Genomic DNA, 22871 nt, shown 5'->3' on the forward strand with positions numbered 1-22871 from the left:
GAGGCAGGGGAGACAGCATGGCAAACAGAGACAGAGACACACACCTTGTGTGTGTGAGAGAAAGAGATGCACATTGCTCCTTTAAAGTACACTGACCCCTCTCTAAGTACATTGCCTTTTTAAGTAGATCAGCAAATTGAGATAGCAGCTGTTACCCGCAAGCTCACTACATCCTGAGCCCTGTTGTGTCCCACCCTCTGCTCTATGGAGACGAGGTAAGCAGGGGGCAGGTGCAGGGGGTCATCCCGACATTACCCCCTCTTTCCCCGCCACCCTGCACAGCAAGCAGAGGGCTCTCAGGAGCAGCTCCAAGGCAGAGGGCAGGAGCAGCACATGGCAGTGGGGAGAGGGACAGCTGAACTGCCGGCAACTGATAGCCTGCTTGGCGGCTTCCACACAGGGAACTTAGGGGAGCTGATAGGGGGCTGCCAGTCCACCCTGGTTATAAGCCCCCACCAGCTAGCTGCAACGGGCTGCTCTTCCTGCAAGCAGGTGACAAAGCAGGTGGCTGCCAAACAATGTTATAAGGGAGCATTGCACAACTTTAAACGAGCATGTTCTCTAACTGACCAGCAACGTAACAACGAAACAACGTTAACCCCGGGACGACGTTAAGTGAGGAGTTACTGTACAGGGAAAGCGTGGAGAGGCAGAACAGAATTACCAAAGTTAGACTTTAGCCAGGCGTTAACACAATGACTATTTGTGAAAATAGCCACAGACCTTTAATTAGCACAAGTAGCCAATGACCTCAGCGATGCCTAATCTGAATGAAGGCACTTCCAGCAGGACGGTGACTGACAACATCATGCTGTGGTACCTTGCTGCTACCCCTCCAAGCAGCACATCATTCCCACCCGGTCACCACAGATTCAGAGGGAAGAGCATTCTCCAGCATCTCTGAAGGCACGACACACACTTCAGTTATTTGGGTTTAATGCTAACCTTAAAGTAGGGCTGTCAAACGGTTAAAAAAATTAATCGTGATTAATCGCCATTTTAATCACACTGTTAAACAGTAACAGAATACCAATTTAAAATTATAAATGTTTTTGGACGTTTGTCTACATTTTCAAATATATTGATTTCAATTACAACACAGAATACAAAGTATCAGAGTAGCAGCCGTGTTAGTCTGTATCCGCAAAAAGAACAGGAGTACTTGTGGCACCTTAAATTTGTTAGTCTCTAAGGTGCCACAAGTACTCCTGTTCTTTTTACAGAATACAAAGTGTAGAGTGCTCACTTGATATTATTTTTGATTACAAATACATTGATTACAACCTCCATTCCTGAGCTATTCGTAACTGAGGTTCTACTGTATTTAAATTTTTTGTTTAAATAAAATACATTTTTCTTTTAAAAAATAAAGCTGTTTAAAATTAAATTTGAAATTTTGACAACCTATATTAAGGCCTAAATTTACTAAAATCATTTAAATAATACCAAATATACTGCATCAATGAACTCTCTGCAAATGTTAATAACACCGCATCCTTTTACCTTTTTAAATACTTACAGAACCAGGGGGAAAACATCTCTCTCTTTGAGGTCAACTTAAGCTTTATAAATGTCATGTACTGCATATCAGAAGCAGATTAAGCTTTTGTGGGGCCCTGGGCCAGAGCAAGAGAGGGCCCCTCCCCACCCCTTCCGCCTGCAGTCCTCCCTGCCTTCCTCCACGCTCCTGTCTGGGAAATGGAATTGGAGTATGGGGGCTTGCCCAGTTCTGCCCCCCTCCCCCAACATTCCTGCCAGGTCGCAGGGGCTTCCCCTGTTCCCCAATAGGAGTACCAGACAGACAGAGGAACGCCTATTTTTCCAGGTGGCCCTCAGTTGGCCGGGGCCCTTGGGCATGGGCCCTGTTGGCCCAGTGGCTAATCCACCACTGACTGCATTAAGTAACCATATTATTTTCAGTCTTTACAACGGAGCAAATATAAAAAGTGTATTCAGTTTCTGTTGTGGAGAAAAGCTTTTGTCTTACTTTCTTTCAGTTTTAGTTTAGCTAGCAGGTGCAAAGAGAATATTTTCTTCACTTGGACTAGTTAATTCAAAGTTGAGAAAATGATTGGGAGATGAAGACGCAGCCTACTAATGCTAAAAACTTTAAAGGACATTGGACCAAATTTTCAGCACCTAAAGTTGCAGACAGGTGTCTAGTGGAAATTTCAGAACTCCTATTAATTTCACTTTTCAAAATGCCACTTGGCACCTATCTGCATTCTTAGGTGCTCCAATACTTTTGAAAATCTGGCCCATAGTGACCAGAAATATTCACTAACTATAGTTAACTATGTCCATTGTTTAATAAGACAGTTACTTTTAAATGCAAAACATTATTTGATAAACTTACTTTTCCCTTATGTATTCAGTACATTTAAGGTAGATTTATTTAATAAAAACTATTTTAAAATGTTGTCTTTGTGCATTTTAATGGATGGAAATTGAAATGCTGACTACACAAACTCCTGATTAAAAAAATTGTTTTTTAAACCTAGTAAATTAAAAAAATGTGTCATTCACCATTTTCAAACAAAAATATTAAAATTACAAATCTGAATAAGTGTGTTAAGCTATTTAACTTTAAACAAATGTGTACAGATATAGTGTATCCTCTTGATTAACAAAAAGTGGTACCAAATTTAACATAAAGGCTTTATTTGGTTGCCAGTCCGCATGTATAATGGTTATACTAACCGATAATAATAAAATCTTTCTTTAGGGAAATAACTGAAAAGCACAAATGGAAAACATTAAAGTCAATTACTTAAATCAAGGTTTCCTGCTTGCTGATTTAAATAATGAGTAAGATCAGCATTTTAAATCAATCTACCATCATATTTGGAAATGACCCCCAATGGGATGAAAGTTCTTGTGTTTCACAGGTCAAGTAAAGATAGGCCTATTTTTCTGCAGAACTGGCTTTGCAGCTAGAACCCAGCATTTGTATTTGATGTGGGAAAGGCCATCTTGTGACGTTTTCATGGACAATGAAAAATTAAGGGTGCAAAACACAGAATAAAAAGACCACATTTTATGAGTTTATGAGAGAATTGTTATTTGTTTGTTTCACACAGTTCCAACCATAGCTCAGACAGTAAATTGCTCAACTCTCATGCTCAACACTTGGCACCAACAGGTGTTCAATGTGTATCAGGAGAGAATAAGATCTTGTACTCACAACAGTCGCTCTCCAAGTACTTTACAAAGATAGGTCAATATCATTATCCCCAGCTTATAAGTGAGGAAATTGGGTCAAAGAGAGGGGAAAGTGATTTGACCAAGGTTATAGAGTAAATTAACAGACTTGTAAGTCTGTGTCATTTATGTTTACCTTACAAATATCAGAAATATCCAGTCTTGTCTTCCCTGTTTTTGCAGAAGAACCACAGGATTTCAGAGGGAGATTTCTGTCCTGTCAAATGAGAGTTGAGAAATGTCAAATCTCTCTCCAATGGAGCTTTCTCCCAACTGTTTATCAGCTATTTAAGTTCTAAGTGTATACAAAACCCACACACCTAGAGTATTCCAATTAAAGATCCCTTCTCTGGCTTCTCTCCTGTTACTTGCAGTCTCATAATGCTGCTGGCTCTCTACAGAATCTTCCATAAAAAAACATCACCCCACACACAGGACTGAATTTTTGGTGTGAAAATGTTTTTTTAAATCCTTTCATGACTTCTTTAAACACATCACAGAGCACCAAATGAGAACAAAACAAAACAAAAAAGTCCCATTTAGATGTCACCTATAAACTATCTCACAAAAGGAAGACTATGCAAAGAGTCAAGCAAATAATCAGACAAATTTAACTTTTGTTTGCAAATTGTCTGCAAACAGCTTACAATTTTCTCAACTTCATTATGTAATCAATCAGTCACTGAATCATTAGCATGACTACTTCTTGATCTGTAGACTGCACAAGTAGTTCATTAAATGTATTTTATAGGAAGTGACATTTGTGGTTTAGAGCAGTTTTGATTGGACATAGCTATCAATTGTTGTTTCCATTTTCTCTCAGTGAGCCCAATGTAGAAGCAGGTTTATTCACATTTATGAACTCAAAAGTTCACTTTGTGAATATTCTCGCCTAGAATTTGCTACTTGAGACTACTCCTGCCAGCAAATTCATCCTCTAGCAAAGAAGTCCCCAAACTGTGCGGTGCACCCCCCTAAGGTGACATGGAGAAACATTCAGGGGGGCATGGCTGCAGCCCAGGCCAGCCCCCATGGGAGGCAGGAAGGGAGCACCACCCAGCTCCACTTCTGGACCTGGCCCCATGTCCCCATTACCCCTGTCCATGTGCCCCCACCTGGAGCCACAGTCTTGCTCCTGGCCTGGTTCTGGGGTTGGGGGTGAGGTAAAAGGTTTGGGGACCACTGCTCTAGAATATCCCTGGAAAGCAAACAAAGGCCAGATAAAAGTGAAGCAAATTCATTTAAAACTTTAGCTGAACAATCACAAAAATTCTTTTCAGTATTTGTCCAGATTTATGTACAAAAATTAGAGGGATTTATCCCTCTGTAATCATTTTTGACAAAGAAACAAGACAAGATGGAACAATTTAGTTTAGCCTAGGCTAGCTAAACTTCTAGACTGAGCAATGTGACACAAATTGCCACTAGATGGCAGAATGAGTCCCTATTTTTAATGTTGACTGGGTAGCAGAAAAATCAGAAGCCAGCATGTTTGAATGGCCTCCTTGACAAAATGCTGCACATTGAGGGGTGTAAGTGTTCCTGCCTTATGGCCCTTCACTGGGAAGGTTCTGCCCATGACCCTTTCCAGATTACATCATGAGGTAGAGCATGGCCTGCTGTCACGTTTCACATCAACCAGCAGGGCAGAAGGCAGATGACCCGTAGAAAGACTAACCCCAGGTATCAAAGTAGCAGCCGTGTTAGTCTTTATCAGCAAAAAGAACAGGAGTACTTGTGGCACCTTAGAGACTAACAAACGAAAGCTTATGCTCAAATAAATTTGTTAGTCTCTAAGATGCCGCAAGTACTCCTGTTCTTTTAACCCCAGATAGTTTAAGGCTTATATAGCCAATATACAGTTTTAGACATGCACTTTACCAGAGATGGACCTACACTAAACCCAAGATACAAATGGCCCTAATTGTTTGGGGATGGGGACATGAGAAATCCAGCTCAGAATTCAAACTATCATCACAATTTGCAGCTCTCATAGGGTAGGATTGTGGCTTTAAGCCCTGTCTGTGGGAGGCAGGTGTAGACACACCCTGGTGCTGCAGCAGTGCCACACTTCTATCTTTATTAGGATGTAGCATAGAGCCACCTGGCAATAGCCCAATTCCACTGACTGGAGCTAGCAGAGAGGGGAGAACATGGTGTCTCTCTCTCTCTCTCTCTCTCACACGGGGATTCTAGTGCCTTGGAAGCACAAATACCAAAACTACACCTGGTCCATGCACAGGGCACAAGAGGACAGACTAGCTCTCTGTGCCCTCCCATACTGGGCACTTACACAGGACGAGGCTCAACCTAAATACATAACCCAGGCTTAGGGTAATATTTTGTGCTTTAAAAAGTGGTTTCTGTAAAACATGAGACATACAGCCATGAAGAGACAATGTACAATCCTCCTCCTTTACATATTGGCTATATAAACCTTAAACTATCTAGGCCTAGTCTTTCTCAGGGTCACCTGACTTCTGCCCTACTGGTTCTGGTTAAATCTTGAGGACCCTAATTCCACAGACTCTGCAGGTGCATTTTAGTGTAGAAACTGCACCTTAGGCCTCTTGTATTTGAAATTTTGAGCTTGAAAAAACACTCTGGTAATATTTCCCTAGCTGGTCAGCCTCATAGCCTTTAACTAAGCCAGAACGCACTGATCTAAAGTGTCCTGCTGACATTTTTATTATTGTCTACCATTTTGTTAGGCACCACATTTTCTACCTGTGCATGGAGGTTAACTGTATTGTGGCTTTGCAATTGTCTGAGCTTTTACCCAGATTGGTTACCTTATCCTTACAGCCTGAGTGTTTCTCTTGAGGACAATTGTGAACTTGTGGAGAGGATCAACTTGTTCAGCTACAAAAGCTTTTGGCCAAGTGAGATTTTCATCCAAAGCTTTCTTCCAGGACCACAACCCCACAGCTTAGCAGAGCTCCCAATTATTTCTAGAGTTTCTTGGGCTCCCCCTGAAAGCCAGATTAGGCCTCCAATCCCCACCTCAGATTCGTTACTCTCCACTCAGCCTGGAATTAACTCCTTGCTTCCTGGACACCAAGCAGGGCAACTGATCCCTGGCATAGCTACCATGAATAAAAATTAAAGTGTGCCAGTAAAATTGTGCACGTTGTCACAGCTGATATTTGTGGGGGCAGGAGGTTAGCCTCCCTGACTTGGAGCAGCTGAATATTGGAAGCTCAGAAGGAGTTTCATAGATGCATAGGCAGGACGAAGTAAACCTAGCCCATCCCTAACAGGTGTTTGTCCAACCTGTCCTTTAAAACCTCCAATGATGAGGATTCCACAATCTTCTTTGGAAGCATGTTCCAGAGTTTAACTATTCTTATAGTTAAAGTCCCCGTCCCTCCCGTTATCTAACCTAAATCTCCCTTGCTCCAAATTAAGCTCATTACTTCTTGTCTGACTTTCAGTGGACATGGAGAACAATAGATCATCCTCCTCTTTATAACAGCCCTTAACATATTTGAAACTGAGGTGGGCCTGATTAGTCTTGAGAAAACAGAGCTTAACATGACCATGTTTTTTTTTTAAACCTTTTCTTTATAGGTCAGATTTTCTAAACCTTGTATCATCATTTTTGTTGCTCTGCTCTGGACTCTCTCCAATTTGTCTATATCTTTCTTAAAGTGTGGTACCGAGAACTGAACACTCCAGCGGAGGCCTCACCCATTGCAAGTACAGCGGGACAATTACCACCCATGTCTTACATACAACATTCCTGTTAATATTCCCCAGAGTAATATTAGCCTTTCAGCAATGTGATGCCATTGCTAAACTTATTCATAACCCACCATAACCCCTAGATATTTTTCAGCCTGTTAATTTCCCCCTTTTGCAGGCATGGATCTTTCTTCTTCCTAACGGTTGTACTTTGCACTTGTCCTTATTGACTTTCATCTTTTTGATTTCAGATAAATTCTCCAATTTGTCAAAATTGTTTTGAATTCTAATCCTGTCCTCCAAAATGTAAGCAACACCTCCCAGCTTGGTGTCATCTGCAAATTTTATAAGCACATTCTCAGTTCCATTATCCAAGTTATTAATGAAAATATTGACTGGTACCACACCCAAGACAGACCCCTACGGAACCCCAGGGGTTACATCCTCTCAGTTTGACAGGGAACCATTGATAACTCTGAATATGGCCTTTCAGCCAGTTGTGCATCCACTTTATAGTAATTTCATCTAGACCACATTTCCCTTGTTTGCTTATGAGAATGTCATGTGGGACTGTGTCAAAAGCTAAAACTTTACTAGATTAACTAAAATCAAGATATAATCACCTCTACTACTCCCCCTCCCCTCCACTAGGCAAGTAACCCTGTCAAAGAAGGAAATTAGGTTGTTAGCTATTATTTATCACCCTATTATATGCTAGGTGCTTACACACTGATTGTTTAATTATTTGTTCCAGTATCTTTCCAGGTATCAGAGTTAAGCTGACTGGTCTATAATCCCCCAGGTGCTCTTTGTTCCCCTTTTTAAAGATAGGGAAATGTACCTTTCTCCGGTCTTCTGCAACCTCACACATCCTCTAGGAGTTCATGAAAATAATCACTAAAAATCCAAAATTGCTTCAACTAGTTCCTTAAGTATGCTAGAATGAATGTAATCAGGGCCTGCCAATTTTAATACATGTAACTTATCTAAATAGTCTAACCTATTCTTTTCCTATTCTGCTTTGTGTTCCTTCCCCCATTTTGGTTAATATTAATTGTGTTACATCACTGGTCACAATTAACTTTTTTAGGGATGACTGAAGCAAAATGGACATTAAGCGCCTTAGCCCTCTTGATATCATCAGTTATTTAGCTCTCCTTACCCACTAAATAGAGAACTTACACTTTCCTTCATCTTTCTCTTGATTCTAATGTACTTATAGTACCTCTTATTGCCTTTTATGTCCCTTGCTGGATGTAACTCATTTTGTGCCTTAGCCTCTCTGATTTTGTCCCTAAATATTTGTGCGCCTCCTTAGCAATCCATCCATGTTTCCACTTTTTGTAGGATTCCTTTTGAATTTGCAGGTCGTTAAAAAGCTCCTGATGGAACCATCTTGGCTCTTTCTGGTCTTCCTATCCTTCCTTCACATTGGGATAGTTTGCTGTTGTACCCTTCACATAGTCTCTGAGAAACTGCCAACTCTCTATCATTTTTCTGGTAGATTTTCTTCCCATGGGACCTTACCTACCTGTTCTCTGAATTTGCTGAATTCTGCCTTTTTAAAAAAAACAAAAAACAAAAAACTCCATTGTCCTTATTCTGCTTCTCTCACTCCTTCCTTTCCTTAGAATCATAAAAACCTATTGTTTCATGACCGCTTTCATCCAAATTGCCTTCAGATTCACAACTAATTCCTCCCTATTAGTCAGAATCAAGTCTAGAATGACTATCCCCCTGGGGGTTACTTTGTCCACTTTCTGAATGCTTCTCCTTCCAAAATTCCTTAAACTGCACCCAGAAACCAACAGGGAGCTTGTGCCAACCAGGCTGTGCTGGTGTAATGCGATAACTAGCACTGCACTGGGGCAACAGTCCAAGAGAAGGGCATCCCTGACTGCAACACGGTTATAGAACTCTTCAGGTCCAGTTGTGTTCCCACTGAAGTGGATGTGCATTTTGCCATTGACTGCAATAGAGCAGAGACACTGGTTTTGATGAAGATATGAATCCACACATCATATCCGGCTCCCTTATCTTGCTGCTGATTTTGGTTGTATCCCTCATTTTGATCCCCTGGCTTCTGAGCTGTAGGTGACCTGCCAGTTGCCAAACCCCAATCCGATCTATTCAGAGATGTCTGGAGGTCCTGAGGGTAATAGTGGAAGTCCCATATTTAGTCACTTAAAACTGGAAGGACAAAGCTTTTGAGAAACTGACAAGGCACAATCCTGAGGCCAGGACCATGGGTCAAGGGGGGAGAAAGAGGTGATCTGAATGGACCAAACAGGGTTTTGTCATCTCTAGTTTCTATAAGTCTGATCCTGCTTTCACTGATGCTGGTGTGAACCAGGTGTAACTGTACTGCAGTTATTGGTGTAAGCAAGAGCAGGATCAGGCCCTATGAATGTCTAATGCCTTTCCCAACAATGGGATGTGAATGAGCTTTGTCTCGCCACATATGGTGTTGAATAGATGAGCACCCCTCATAGAGCTCCTTGATCAGTCTCCAACGATTTCACCTCCGTCCATAGCAGTTCGAAGTCTAGCTCTGTCTATAACTCTTGTGGCCTCAACTGAATCTCCTCCCTTGCGGTCCGTGCTGAGTGATTATTTGTAGAAATGTCTTCTAGGAATTCCTGAAAACAGTTAAAGTGAAGCAGCTAAAACAATTCCCATCCACCCCCCTCCTTTTGTCCCCAAGTACCTCTGAAAGGAGCTGCCTCCCACAGTGCAGCCTTAGGTCTTGATTCAAATGTCACTGCCCTTCTGGGAGTCCGGAGGGAGATTTCCACTGCTGAGAGTATGGAGAAACTCCACTTCCTAATGACATAGGTGGGTGTCTCTCTTCTTTAGACTGGGCATGCTGCTCCCTGACAATATGCCGCCTCTATAAACCAGAGAGCACAGGTATCTTGTCCTTGCTTTGTTCAGCTCCTTGGCTCATGGGATTCAATGCAAATTTTGTTTGCAGACTGGAGGAGCAGTGGTTGCCCAAGGGATGGTTTTGGGATGGTGAATGGGAGGGAGATGTTCATGAGACAATCCTCTATTAATGTGTGGTCCAGGCTGGGGGATCTAGGGTGACCAGACGTCCCAATTTTATCGGGACTGTCCCGATATTTCCTTGTTTGTCCCGCGTCCCAACCGACATGCGGTCGGGACACTGGACAAACAAGGAAATGCCCCGGAGCCTAGAGCCCGGAAGTGCTCGCACACACACACCCCCCCCCCCGCCCCGACTCCGCCCCCTCCTCCCCTGATTGGCTCCCTCCCCGAATCCCCGCCTCTTCCCCGGGCTCACCATTCCTCCCCCATCCACAAGCGCTGGAGGGAGGCCCGGGAGACGCAGGGGAAGCGCGGGGCCGGGGTGAGTAACAGTCCGGCCTGGCCCCGAGCAGGCAGGACTCAGTCGGGCGGTAGGGAAAGGAGGGGGACGGCCCGCGGGGCCAGGCGGCGGCTGTTGTTGTCCCCCCCGGGCAGCGGGACTCGGGAGCAGCCGCTGCTGCAGCTCCCACTGCCGCGGGGGAGGAAGCGGCCATGGCGCTCCGCGGCTGCGGCGCCTCCGAACCCCCCGAGCCGGGGCCTGCTGCGGGGACCCAGCAGCGCGTACGCTGGGCCCAGCCCCTGGCCAGTTGCGTCTGGGCTGCTGCCCAGCTGGTGCTATCCCGCGGCGGCCCCGGGGTGGAGGCATCGGCAGCCCAGCCCCGTTCGTTCCCCTGCGGGACCCGAGCGGGACGGGGGGGCTGGGGCCTGCTGCCCCCACTCCGGGGCCACCGCGGGATAGCACCAGCTGGGCAGCAGCCCAGACGCGACTGGCCAGGGGCTGGGCCCAGCGTACGCGCTGCTGGGTCCCCGCAGCAGGCCCCGGCTCGGAGGGTTCGGGGGCACCAGAGCTGCAGCCCCGGAGCGCCATGGCTGCTTCCTGCCCCCGCGGCAGTGGGAGCTGCAGCAGCGGCTGCTCCCGAGTCCCGCTGGCCGGGGGGGAGAACAGCCGCCGCCTGACACCGCGGGCCGCCCCCCTCCTCGCCCTACCACCCAACTGAGTCCTGCCTGCAAGGGACCAGGCCGGACTGTTACTCACCCCGGCCCCGCGCTTCCCCTGCATCTCCCGGGCCTCCCTCCAGCGCTTGCGGAGGAAGGTTTTTTTTTTTTTTTTGCCCCCCCCGCGTCCCGATATTTGTCTTGGGTGATCTGGTCACCCTAGGGGGATCCCTGTGCTAAAGCATTGGCCTTGAGCTGCTATGACTGCAGCTTTGCTGATACTTGTCTAGCATACCTATGGCACTTGAGGTAATGCTGGTTAGTCTCACTGAAACCCAAATCGGACCCGCCCACCCACCCTGGAAGAAGCTCCAGAGTACTTTTTAAAGCGGTTAGGAGGCCTGTCCTCAAATTACCTTATAACTAGGGCTGTTGATTAATCGCAGTTAACTAACACGATTAACTAAAAAAAAAAAATTGATCTCGATTAATCACAGTTTTAATCACACTGTTAAACAGAATACCAACTGAAATTTATTTAATATTTTTGGATGTTTTTGTACATTTTCAAATATGCTGATTTCAGTTACAGAAATACAAAGTGTACAGTGCTTACTTTATATTTTTGATTACAAGTATTTTCACTGAAAAAATGAACAAAAAAAATAGTATTTCTCAATTAACCTCGTACAAGTACTATAGTGTAATCTCTTTATTGTGAAAGTGCAGTTATGTAACAAAAAAATCTGTAAGTTGCATTCAAAAACAAAACAACGTAAAACTTTAGAGCCTACAAGTACACTCAGTCCTACTTCTTGTTTAGCCAATCACTAAGATAAACAAGTTTTGTTTACATTTACGGGAGATAATGCTGCCCACTTCTTGTTTACAACATCAGCTAAAAGTGAGAACAGGCGTTCGCCTGGCATTGTTGTAGCTGGTGTTGCAAGATATTTACGTGCCAGATGCGCTAAAGATTCATATGTCCCTTCATGCTTCAGGCACCATTCCAGAAGACATGCGTTCGTGCTGATGACAGTATCCTTGATAACCAACCAAAGTAGTGCCGACCAACGCATGTTCATTTTCATTATCTGAGTCAGATGCCACCAGCAGAAGGTTGATTTTCTTTTTTGGTGGTTTGGGTTCTGTAGTTTCTGCATTGGAGTTTTGCTCTTTTAAGATTCTGAAAGCATGCTCCACACTTCATCCCTCTCAGATTTTTTGAAGGCATTTCAGTTTCTTAAACCTTGGGTTGAGTGCTGTAGCTATCTTTAGAAATCTCACATTCATACCTTCTTTGTGTTTTGTCAAATCTGCAGTGACTTAAAATGAACATGTGCGGGGTCATCATCCAAGACTGCCATAACATGAAATATATGGCAGAATGCAGATAAAACAGAGCAGGGGACATACAATTCTCCCCCAAGGAGTTCAGTCACAAATTTAATAAATGTATTTTTTTAACGAGCATCATCAGCATGTCCTCTGGAATGGTGGCTGAAGCATGAAGGGGAATTCAAATGTTTAACATATCTGGCACATATCTTGCAACACCAGCTTTAACAGTGCATGCGAATGACTGTTTTCATTTTCAGGTGACATTGTAAACAAGAAGTGGGCAGCATTATTTCCTGCAAATGTAAAAAACTTGTTTGTCTGAGCAATTGGCTGAACAAGAATTAGGACTGAGTGGACTTGTAGGCTCTAAAGTTTTACAGTGTTCTATTTTTGAATGCAGTTATTTTTTGCTTATAATACTACATATGCAAGTTCAACTTTCATGATACAAGTATTGTAGTGCAATCTCTATTAGGTGAGCTGAAACACACTTTCTTTTTTACAGGGCCAATATTTGTATTCTGTGTTGTAGTTTAAATCTATTTGAAAATGTAAAAAATGTCCCAAAATATTTAAATAAATGGTATTCTATTGCTTAACAGTGCGATTAACTTTTTTTAGTCGCTTGACAGCCCTACTTATAACTCTCCACCTCCACTGTCTGCTCTACTTTGTCTGCTGCGAAGGTCATCCTGGAGGAAGAGTTTTTACAGATGCACTGTCCAATTTCATTCACTTCCCCACTTATGTTGCTGGAGCTCCAATTATTAGGTACTAAAAACAGAATGCATATTGAATGGATGAGACACTCTCAGAAATGACCCCATGAAGCAGATGACAACTGCATATGTGGTTGTACATGGCTATGTTTACACTCCACTCCATGTTTGGCAGCATGTAGGATATGTGAACCTACATGGCACAGTGAAAAGCAAGCTGTGTCTATATTGTAGTACACCTCTACCCCGATATAACGCTGTCCTCGGGAGCCAAAAAATCTTACCGCGTTATAGGTGAAACTGCGTTATATTGAACTTGCTTTGATCCGCCGGAGCACGTAGCCCCGCCCCCCAGAGCGCTGCTTTACCGTGTTACATCCGAATTCGTGTTATAGCGGGTCACATTATATTGGGGTAGAGGTGTATGTAGCTACACATGTCAGTGAAAGGCTCTGGCAGTGGGAGGCAGTGGGGAAAAAGTTCAACCTGCCAGTTTACTTCCCTGCTGCCCGAGTCTTCCCCACTGCTGGAGCCCTTCCCCTCTGCAGGGGAACTGCTAAAGACTTTTCCCTCTGCCTCCCCCGCCCACCCCACCAGAGCCTTTCCTTGCTGCTTGAGTCTTTTCCTGCAGTGGAGAGAGGCTTTAGTAGCTATTCAGCTAAAACTAGCAGTGTTGACTGGAAGGCACAGCTTGAGCATGTAGAGACCCGTGTAGGGTATGTACTCTGGTACATACCCACATCCTTCAGGTGCGCTTGTACTCTGATCCCCTAAGACAAGCCTCACTGTCTATACAGGTATTTAAACCTATGCTAGGGGGCCTACCCGAGTAGACTATACATGCTGCCCAAGGAAGCATGCAGTGTAGACAAAGCCTGTGTGGTTAGTAAAAACGTTAGCGATAATTGGGTGTCTGGCTCACTCTGCTTCACTTTTTCATGTTGCTGTAAAGCTGAGAATGCTGGTAAGAGTGAAAACACCTTAGTTAATGACATACTATCCCCCTCCTTTTGCATCTTCAGTTTGCTGCTGTCCACTCTACTATTGCTGCACTTTGACGCTTGTTGAAAGTGACTCTTAAAATAAGAATACACGAGTAAGGGCACAAATGATCAAGCAACTGTTCTGTAGACTAGGGACAGCTGAACACTTGGCTGTTTAACTTTTTTTTTTTACTTGCTGTAAATGAGCAAGGGAAATAACATTCTGCAGCTGTATGGGACATTATTTTTATCCATTAACTTCCTTTCTCTTATATTTTCCCTCCCCAAACCTAAAGCAGAATTCTGCACTGGAGTATTTCAAGCTTGACGTTTCAAACATAACTGTTTCTGAGGCTTTGTTTGGTTAGCTCATAATGTCTTCCTAACCAGCAAAATATGCAATTCTTAATATCTCTGGTAAACTAAAAATGGCTGGATGGATTTTATTGCAACTTCCAACCTTGTTTACCAACTCCCTGGAAAGTACAAGGCTTTGCTGCAAGGCCTTGCTGCACGGTGTACACTACAGTTCTGCAGGGCTCCAGTGGCATCAGGATCATAGAAGACAGTGAAGGCTGCTAGCGGTATTTAAAGAGATACTACCCAATTCCTAGAAATTGCACTCCCCCAGCTTGGCAACCCAAGTCATAGCTGCCATGTTTTGTGCAGCTCCATGTCTAACCCCCATCACTGCCCCTATGTTGCTTGAGGCAGGGCCAATCATCTTAATTTTGATATCTGGAAAGATACTGGAACAAATTATTAAGTTGAAGTTTATGGTTCTATGCAAACTATTTGCAAGTATGCAATTAGCTAATTAAATAACTTGCATAACACATATGTAGCTGCACAAAACTCGATGGCTATGGAGAAATTGCCCTCTAGGCAAGTCTCACAACAGTTCAGTCCACTTCCTGGACTCAGCTTCACAAACAAAAGGTCCTTTGCCCTTCCTGGGCTCAGCTTCAATTCTTTCCTCCTTGGCAGGGTACCAACCCCACTAGGGTTTTCCCCCCTTGGAGTTTAAATACACTTAAACTAGCCTTTTCGCCCCCATGGGCTTCTATCTCATTTTCTGGTCCTTGTGGATCCTAGCTCAGGGCTCCTATCTACTGTAAGCCTCCAGGAGTTAACCCTACTCCTGTAGGGCTGCTCCCTAGCCACTCTAAACTACGGACCCTTCCTAGTGGGGAATTCTCCCTAACTCCTCTCTCCCCCCAGTGAGCGCACAGCTTTATTTAAGTAACATCTGTGGTCAGACTTTCTAATTAAGCCCCACTACATACAGCTGATGTTGCCAGCTCATCAGTGAGACTGAGGGATAGCTACTAAGTCATGGGCAAGGCTGAGCCCAGCATGCCTCAAAGAATAATCACATTGTTCTGATAAAAGAGTGGCTAACTTCCCAGACTCAGCCAGAGCCTCAGGCATAATGGAGATCTTTACTTTAAAATCTCATGGTCTGATTCTCATCTCACACCAATTTTACACTGGTATAACTTCATTGTTGTTAGAGATACTCCTGATTTACACCACCGAGAGAGGAGGAGAAGGCCCCGTACCTTCTTTTGTGGGTCCTGGAGCTGGGTGAATAATTTGCTACCCTTGTATTTGGCAAATGTAACCATTCTCCCCCATGGAAAAATAAACTGTTTTAACAAGTGCTTGCTTTTCAAAAGCAGTTAAAAAGACTCAAAAACCCCTCTGACATTAACTGAAAAGCTCCTATAAAATCAATCAAAAGGAGTGGGGGGGAGGCTTTACTCTGCCAATGTGCTAAAAAAAAAAATCACAGTGCTACAAAAGAGATGGCCATTAATCTACTTCACAGGCCCTCGTCCTGTGAACCTGACTCACACAACTGATATCTCATGCAAGTGCTGTAATCGGTTTCAATGGGACTGCTTGTGAGAGTATGGATTACTCATGAGAGAGTGAGGTTAGCATATTGGGACATTTAGGGACTGATCCAGCACTCACTGAAGTCAATTGAAAAACTCCCATTGAGTTTAGTTAGCAATGGATCAGGCCCTTAATGTTGAAAACAAGGTTACATTCATGTATATGCACATGTAAACACTGTGCATTTGATGTTCTTGAAATAACAATTTACGTAACAAAATTACTGTTCTTAGAAAATCCACAACTTTAAAAAAAAGCTACAAGTCTTCAGTTAAAATGTTATTTCCACCTTCACATATGGTTGTCAAAGCTGGAAATCCATCAAAGATACAGATAGCTGTCTAAATGCCTTCAAAAGCAAATGCTTCAGGAAAAATACTAGGTATTAAATTGAATGAATGCATAACAAATGCCAAGATTAATCAAGAGTTCATCTATTGCTCATCTCCAAAGTTATATGGGCAAGAAGATGGAAATACCTAGGATACATTAAAAATGAAGCCAGAATGTCTACCATGGCATGCGTGCCATCAGGCAGCTAAAGGAATATTTAAAAGGGGCTGAGTGAAAGAATCTTTCCACCTTTGAGGCAGAGAATTTATGGGAGTTAACAACATAGAGGACCTGGAAAGAGCAGCCCAGGATAGGAGCCTTGTTCATTCCCTAATGTAGGGTTACCATATTTCAGCAAGCAAAAAAGAGGACAGGAGGAGCCCTGCCCTAGCCCCGCCCCTCCCACTTCCCGCCCCCCCAGAACCCCCAACCCTCCCCCCGTTCCTTGTCCCCTGACTGCCCCCTCCTGGGACCCCTGCCCCTAACTGCCCCCCAGGACTCCACCCCCTATCTAAGCTTCCCTGCCTCTTGTCCCCTGACTGCCCCAACCCTTATCCACACCCCCACCCCCAGACAGACCCCTGGGACTCCCACGCCCCATCCAACCACTCCCCACCCCGACAGCCCCCCCCCCCAGAACTCCCAACCCATCTAAACCCCTCTGCTCCCTGTCCCCTGACTGCTCCGATCCCTCTCCCCACTCCTGCTCCCTGACAGCTCCCCCTCAGAACTCCCACCCCCCCCCGTTCCTTGTCCCCTGACTGCCCCCTCCTGGGACCCCTGCTCCTAACTGCCCTCCAGAACCCCACCCCCTACCTAAGCCTCCCTGTTCCTTATCCCCTAACTGCCCCTTCCTAAGACACCCCCCCAACTGCCCCCCAGGACCCTACCCCCTACCTGTACCCTGACTGCCCAAAACTTTCTCCACTCCCCCCAAAAAGCCCCCCCTGAACTCCCGACCCCCCCTCGTTTCTTGACTGCCCCCTCCAGAACCTCCCTGCCCCTTCTCCTGCCCCCTGGCCCCCTTACCCTGCTGCTCAGAACAGGGTGTTGGGCTCTGTGCAAGCCGGACACGTGGCTGCGCTCCCCAGCACAACACACAACCCTGTCCCTGGCCCTGCACAGTGCTGCCGGAGCGGGGCGCGGGGCTGCCGGGGAGGAGGAGCTGCCGGCTCAGAATGCAGGGAGGGAGGGAGGGGGGGGGGAGGAGCTCCTCTACAGCTGCTCCGGAGTCCAGCCCGTGACTTTCCTGCAGCCCTCCCAGCCGCTCGCTCTGCTCTGCCGGGGGAGGGGGGAAATCCCAGACATTTTGAGTGATTTACAAATTCCCCCCGGACGCTATTTTTAGCACAAAAAGGAGGACATGTCCGGGTAAATCCGGACGAATGGTAACCCTACCTAATGTCTGCCAGCACAGGCAGGATTCAGAATAAGAGAATATATACAAAGTGATATTGTTGATATATAACTGTGTCATAAACATAGAGATACTGGTAACATAAAATCCCTCTTGGGAAGCTGTTCTAAATCACTTAACCCCTTACAGGTAAAGAAACTCAAATAACCTAGTTGGCACCTGACCAGAAGGGCCAATGAGGAAAGAAGATACTTTCAAATCGCGGGGGAGGGGACGAAGAGAGGGAGGTTGGTTTGTGCTCTTTTTGTTGTTCCCTCTCCAGAGAGAGACCAGGCAGATAAAATAGCTCCTAAAAACATACTAGAATGATCCATCTAAGTTTACAAAAATTGTAAGTAGGGGCAAGGAAATGCGTTAGATTATCTTTTGTTTTAGCTTGTGAATTTTCTCTATGCTAAGAGGGAGTTTTATTCCTGTTTTGTAACTGTAAAGTTGAGCCCAGAGGGGAGTCCTCTGTGTTTTAAATCTTTTTATTATCCTGGAAAGTTACCTTCCATCCTGATTTTGCAGGTGTAATTTTTACTTTTTTCCTTTATAATTGTAAGGGTGTGGACTCACCCCGCGGCACCCCCTACTGGCTGCTTCGGATGAGCTGATTCCCCAGCATCTGAAGCGCCCTCTACAGGCCAGTGATCCACCTTGTCCCTCACACTGGCCCCCGTGTCCCTCCCAGGACCCCGGTGCCCCTACTACTGGGATGCTGCCCCCTGGCAGTACATAACATAAAATCCCTCTTGGGGATAAATCACTTAACCCCTTACTGGGGAACCCCCACCCACTATCCCCACCTTGCCTCAGTACTAGGCCACTGCCAATCACCAACTAGCCCCCGCTCCCTGGGGCAGACTGCAGTATAGGGCACTCATCACTGGCAAGAGGGGTCTGGACCTGCTGCCTTGGCCTAGCCCTGGGCTGCCCTCTGCAACCTCCAGTACCTGTTGGCCTTATGCTAGGCTGCAGCCTGGGGCTTTCCAAGCTGGAGCTCCCCAGCCTTTCCCCAGCCCTGCTCCACTCAGGGACCCTACCTCTAGATCCCTGCAGCCAGGCCCTTCTCTCTCTAAGTGGAGAGAGAGAGACTGGGCCAGAGCTCCTGGCTCCCTGCCTTTATAGGGCCTGCTGAGTCTGTTTGGGGCATAGCCCCAGCTGCAGCCACTTCCCCCACTCAGCTCAGCCTTCATGCTGCCTGCTCCCTGGGTTATCTCAGGCCCTTCCAGGCAGGAGCAGGTGTCCACCCTGCTACAATAATAAAGTTCTTCCTTTAAGAACCTGATTAATTTTCAGTGTCCTAAGGACAAAGGGTCTGGTCGGTATTCACATTATTCTCAAGCCTCCCCAGGAAAGGGGGTGAAGGGGCTTTGGGGAATATTTGGGGGGAATAGGGACTCTAAGTGACCCTTTTCCTAAATTTTTGTGTAAATCACTTGGTGGTGGCAGCAATACCACCCAAGGCCAAGGAAAGGATTTGTACCTTGGGGAAGTTTTAACCTAAGCTGGTAGAATATAAGCTTAGGGGGTCTTTCATGTGGGTCCTCACATCTGTACCCCAGAGTTCAGAGTGGGGAGGGAACCCTGACAAACTGACATGCGGAAGTATAAACCTCTGCTACTTGTTTAAATTGTTAACTCTTATGGAGATTCAAAAAGACAGGTCTGTGATGTTGCACTCCATAATGTTTTATGGAAATATGCTTATGAGTGTGACTATGATGTAACTGGAATATGCTTTATGAAAAGGGTCTCTTGTAAGGTATCATAACAAAGGTTATAATCTACTGAATATATTCCTCCTATTTGTATGTATGTATCATTCTTGTATCTGAATCTAGAAATATAAAGTATAACTCCGAGGTCCTATTGTAATTATGCAAAGTGTGGGCCATTAATGGTGGCTTAGAACAGGGGTGGCCAACCTGAGCCTGAGAAGGAGCCAGAATTTACCAATGTACATTGCCAAAGAGCCACAGTAATACATCAGCAGCCCCCCATCAGCTCCCTGTCCCCTGCTCCCAGTGCCTCCCACCCACCGGCAGCCCCACCGATCAGCACCTCCTCCTCCCTCCCCGCACCTCCCGATCAGCTGTTTCGTGGCGTGCAGGAGGCTCTGGGGGGGAGGAGCGAGGGCATGGCAGGCTCAGGGGAGGGGGCTGAAAGGGGTGGAGTGGGGGGACAGGGCCTGTGGCAAAACCTGGGGTTGAGCAGTGAGCACCCCTGGCACATTGGAAAGTTGGCGCCTGTAGCTCCAGCCCCGGAGTCTGCACCTATACAAGTAGCCGCATATTAACTTCTGAAGAGCCGCATGTGACTCCAGAGCCACAGGTTGGTCACCATGGCTTAGAATCTTGATGGCTCCCATTGACTAGGACAATTAGTTGTGAATGGGTTTATTTACCTGCAAGCCTTCCTAATGTCAACAACATCAGGTGCCCAGGCACACAGGTGAGTGTTGCCTGCTCCCAGGTAACCCAGGGAAGAAAGGGGGGTTACAGAACTAATTTGTTCTTAATATTATTTCATGTAGTAACCATTATAAACAGTCTGTAGAAATTAAAAGAAGCAACATTCATCAAGATGTAAATTGAATTAAGAAATTGCTACACAAGTCCATTATTTACTGTTGCACACATTTAAAAAGATGCAAAGTGAAATCCTGGCTCTGTTTGTATCAATGGCAAAACTCCCATTGATTTCAATGGGGCTAAGCTTTCACCCATAAGGTCAGAGTTAAGGGTTTTCTTTTTATTCTGAATGATCTTTATAGAATTTTAATTCAGATAAGAGATTTTGCTTTGTATCTTAACAAGCCATATTATTTATTTTAATAGTTTTGTTTGGTTGATTTTTGGTCACCATTTTAGTAATTTTACCTCTTCTATTCTTTGATGAATGGCTTAGTAACCTTACCTATAATTTAACAATGCTCCCCCCACATACAGTTTTTAATTCATTAGTGGGTGAAATTCACCCTCATGCAGAAGGACAGCACAAGCCTTAGCATCACTTAAGTCCCACTTAAGTCTTATTTTGAGGACTTAAGCAGTGCATAGACTTTCTGCAGAACCACTGCACAGATGTGACTTTTGCCCTACTTCCAAATACTCTCCATGTGTTTGAGGGAAGGTACTTGGTAAATGCAAAGCATTATTTTTCTATAATTGCACAAAACAGAATGCTCTTTCAGTATCTCGTTGTCTTACCATGGGATTTCTGAGGAGTTCAGCTGCTGCCAGAATGCTGACGTCAATACTCCACTTCCGTTATGAACAACCTGCATGAGGCATAACAATGCTCAGGCATAAGAAAATACAGGCATAAGAAAAACACAACATTTTGTGCAGACTAAGTAGCAATATATGTCCTGGTGCTTTGTTATTGCACCATTCTTCAGCCCATGCTGCTGCAAGTGACTGGCACACTCAGTGCAATGTGCTTCACTTCCACCACCATGCAAAGTACTGTGCTGGGGTCATCACCTTAAAACACTGAATCCCTGCTGTTGCAAAATGAAGAAGTCATGGGCATAAAGGGAGGGACACTGGGTAGCAGTGGGCAAAAAGCTCCCCAGAAATCCTGCCCTGATGCTTTCTAGTGATATTCTGGTTACATTTACTTTGGGTGAGATTTAAGAAATTTGTTGGAAGCATTAAAAATTCAGGGACTGCATTTCACTTTTAGGCTAACACATTATCCTGATGTTTATTTAATAACCATTCTTACCAATTCACAAACACTAATTAAGCCTCACAATACTCCTGGCTGCGGGTCATTATTATTATGCTCATCACCCTCATTTTACAGATGGAGAAATTGAGGCTCAAATGGTAAATTGAATTACCCAAGACTACAGAGGGGGTCAATGACAGAGCTGGAATTAGAAACCTAAAGTCCTGACTTCCAGATCTGTGTTCATTCCTTTTGCCCACACTGCTAGTGTTTAATGAAGAAATGTAAGAAACTGGCTTCTGCTGAAATGCCTGTGGTTTTTAGTAAAAAACAAACAAACAATCCCAAGCCAGGCAGCAAACCCTAAATCAAGGGCAACTCAACTTTGCGCAAGGGCCTGAATCAGGAAAGCATCCATATGCAGGACAGCATTAAGCACATGCTTAAGTCTTAGTGGAGTCAAACATAGATGTAGGCAGCACTGCATGAACTCAGCAGATTGGAAAATCTAGCCCAGAGTATTGCAGCTTGGGACCCGCAGGCTGCACCCTGCACTAAACTTGAGGGAGGAGCTGGTAGGCACCCTGCACTAAACTCTGCACTAAACTTCAGGATGGAGCTGGTATGCACTGCATGCTCTCCGGCTATTCTGGTCTGCTGCAGTGGCCCAAAGAGGGCAGTTGCAGGCCCCTATAACTGCACCCTTAAGTTGCTCTAACTTATACCAAGGTCCATAGCAGTCCCCATTCACCTCCAGAATCCAAGAGCTGCAAAGGCAGAATAAAGACATATTGCCTCCCCATGCCCATGTCAAGCTCAGCTCAGCCATGCTGCAGAATCAGGGTCATTTTTTTTGGCATCTGTTAAACATTTCCCCAATAGCCACTAGATGGCCACATAGCAGCTATGAGTGCCATGTTTTTCGGTTAACATCACAGAGGTAATAGTGATTCAGAAGCAGGATTTATGGTTTCCAGCCCAAGGTTTTAATACTTTAGCCAAAATAGACAATGCATCAGGAGCGGGGACACTCTTTCTGAATGGTCATGGACTGCATGAACCTGATCAAGAGCCTGACACTTCAGACACTATTGTTTGAAATCTAGTATTGCATTTCAGTCTACATACACCTCTTGCATTGTCTTAATAGGAAGAATATTAAAAGTTTCCCATTTAACACTAATTTTAGACTATATCAGTGTTGGGTTTAGATGGTTTCAAATTGTTGATTCATTGGGATGATGGAATGATTGTCATTCTGCATGCTACACCTCTAGTCAGCATCTGTTTTTGTCATTATATAAATTCTCCTTTACACCTCATCAATCTAGGCATTAGTGTCATTTCAGTGAGAAAGCTCAGGGATTTTTTTTGGCAATGCATTAAAGTTCCAGTCATCCTGGGATGCATTAAATAGTCTCTAGGACAATCAGTCCATCAGAGGCTCAACATTAATTTAAAATATTTGAATAAAAAATAATTTTGCTACAATTCAAGCCCATAGGACATCCCATCCCACTGTTTTCACTGGCAAATCAAAATGCACATTAAGGAATCCATTTCCAAAGGGGGTCCCAGCCCTGACACAAAATTGGCTTCTGCCATTTCATGTGCACAAACCATTTGTACCTGCCAGAGACAGATCTG

General features: G+C 44.8%; 1 long non-coding RNA gene across 1 annotated transcript in view; it reads right to left on the reverse strand.

Annotated features, from left to right (window-relative positions):
• The window catches only part of LOC128837186 (uncharacterized), a 77521-nt gene that overhangs the window by 53148 nt on the left and 1502 nt on the right, over positions 1–22871 (reverse strand). Inside the window, exons 2-3 of the long non-coding RNA XR_008444915.1 lie at positions 20759–20829; positions 3338–3418 (exon numbers count right to left, since the gene is read on the reverse strand). This is a non-coding gene — a long non-coding RNA (uncharacterized LOC128837186). The remainder of the gene's footprint in view (positions 1–3337; positions 3419–20758; positions 20830–22871) is intronic.

This window comes from Malaclemys terrapin, chromosome 4 (genome assembly GCF_027887155.1).
Source record: "Malaclemys terrapin pileata isolate rMalTer1 chromosome 4, rMalTer1.hap1, whole genome shotgun sequence".
NCBI lineage: Eukaryota > Metazoa > Chordata > Testudines > Emydidae > Malaclemys > Malaclemys terrapin.